Genomic DNA, 2,475 nt, shown 5'->3' on the forward strand with positions numbered 1-2,475 from the left:
ATGAATAGATTAAAAAGAAATGTACTCATGGAAAATGCACTGAGTACAAGGTAATGAATAAGAAAAAAAATCCATGAAACTAAAGGATTACAAATCATTCTGTTTACTCCCTTGGTCTTTAAAATTTGAGAAGGGACAGACCCAGAAATCAAAATTGTTTTAGAAATCAAAATGCAAAAGTTCATGAAGATCTCTGGGACATTCTGTGGACGTGAAGAAGAAAAAGAAGGAAGAGGAGAGGAGGAGGAAGAAGAGGAGGAGAAGGAGGAGGAGAGGAAGAACAAGAAAAAGAAAAGAAGAACAAGGAGGAGAAAAGAAGAAGAAGGAGAAGAGGAAGAAGCAGAAGTGGAAGGAGGAAGAAGAAGAAGGAGAAAGAGCAGGAGGAGGAGAAGAAGGAGAAGAAGAAGAAGAAAAGAAGGAGGAAGAGGAGGAGGAGGAGGAGAAGAAGAAGAAGGAGAAGAAGAAAAGAAGGAGGAGGAACAGGAGAAGGAGGAGGAGGAGGAGGAGGAGAAGAAGAAGAAGAAGAAGAAGAAGAAGAAGAAGAAGAAGAAGAAGAAGAAGAAGAAGAAGAAGAAGAAGAAGAAGAAGAAGAAGAAGAAAGAATACAGAGGAAACAGGGTACAGAGGAAACTTCTTGGTATAGAATGAATGACTATTGATGTCCAGAGTATTATATGGAAAGATTCCTGTTTGCAGACGGCAAACACTTTCTTTTCCTGGACTGAGGAGTGCAGAAGTCCAATCTAGAACCTGGAGCCCTCTGTTATTCTAATCAGAACATGCTGATGTTGGAACAGTGAACCCCTGAGTAAGAGCTGTGAGCGCAGTAGCAATCACAGAGCTGTGAAGGCTCTCTTGGAGCCTTCAAGCTAGAAAGGACATGATGCCAGCAGCTGATGCTCTGCTGGGGCCTGGCCTCTTCATAGCTGGCTGACAACCTTCTCCAGCTGGCTATTTCCTGGACTGTGGCAGGCTCCTTCCTTCACATCCCCTTCGTAGCTGTGGTTTGGCACTTTGCAAGAACCCCACTGCCCAAAGTTCCCTCTGGGCTTGTTTCCAGAGAGCGACGGCCTGACTATTTCCACTACTGACTGAATTTACCCACAGAGCCGGGCAGAGGCAGCTTTTTTTAGATGGCCAAGGCAAATTGGCATGAATGACTTAGAGCTACGCAGTCATAATCAGATCAGGTGTCTGGGACACTGAAGATCGCTAGTACAGCCTGGAAGCTGCTGAGAAGGTTTTCTGCCGCATCATCAGAGACATCGCCGGCTTAAGATACGGAAGCATTTGAAGGTTGAAGGAAAGCTCCTCCTTATACACGGTGTCTGGCTGTGGCCAGAGGGAGTTGTCAAATTGAACTTGTTAAACAGTTTTTTTTTTCTTCCCCCAAGAGCCAAGAAAGTGACTCTGATTCTTTATACTCTGGTAGTGTCAAAGCAGAGAGCTGCAAACTGTGGCCAGCCGACAAGCCTAACACATTTTGCCTGCCCTTTTCATTCATCCTCTAAGCTCAGCACGGTTTCTTCACTTTTAGATAGTTGAAAAGAATCAAAAGAATATTTTGTGACACATGGAAATGATATGGAATTCAGATTTCAATCCCTACGAATAAAGTTTTATTGGAACGCTGCCACACCCCTTCACTTCCACACTGTCTCTGCTTACAAGCTTCAAATACAGAGCTAAGTAGTCGCAGCTGAGACCTCATGGCCTGCAAAGTCGGCTTTTCTAACTCCTGTGCTAAATCTGTGGCCAATGGGAGCAAGGGAAGAAAGGTCGTGGGAGGGAGCTTTAAGAAGGAGACGTTTTTTCTATCCTTGCATGTTAAGTGGGATGGTGGTCTCTGTCACACAGAGGGTCAATAAGACTTTCTTCATTACTATTGCTTTTGATACTTCTATCTTCTCTCTCTCTCTCTCCCTCTCTCCTTCCCTCTTTCCCTTCCTCTCTCTCTCTCTCTCTCTCCCACACACACACACCCCCACACCCACACACATGCACTCACACATTCTCAGAGCTCAGCAACATGCTGTGATCCATGGAAGTTTGACAGTTGCAGAAAGACAGGACAGTAATAAATTACATGATGGACCCTGAAGGATTAATTAAAGTAATTTTAGGGGATGTATTTAATATGTACAAATGGTGACACGTCAGCAGGCACATCAGTGCAGTATTCTCTAATTACAGACACTACTATCACAATTCAGGCGAGTTTGTATGGTCAAACCTTCTGGTGTGGACCCTTTAAAATGGTGTGGCTTGAACTGGCCACTTAAAATGAAGGCAGTAGCTTTGGGTTAAATAGTATATCATGAATGGCTTCAGAAACCACTAGCCCATCATCTGGAGTGTGGACAGACCTGTAATGTACAGAGGGTAATCTGAAAGCTAGCAGTAGCAAAGTAAGACCCAAGAGTGAGTTTCCAGGACAACCAGGGTTGTACAGAGAAACCCTGTCTCGAAAAACCA

This window comes from Mastomys coucha, unplaced genomic scaffold, assembly GCF_008632895.1.
Source record: "Mastomys coucha isolate ucsf_1 unplaced genomic scaffold, UCSF_Mcou_1 pScaffold21, whole genome shotgun sequence".
Classification (NCBI taxonomy): Eukaryota; Metazoa; Chordata; class Mammalia; order Rodentia; family Muridae; genus Mastomys; species Mastomys coucha.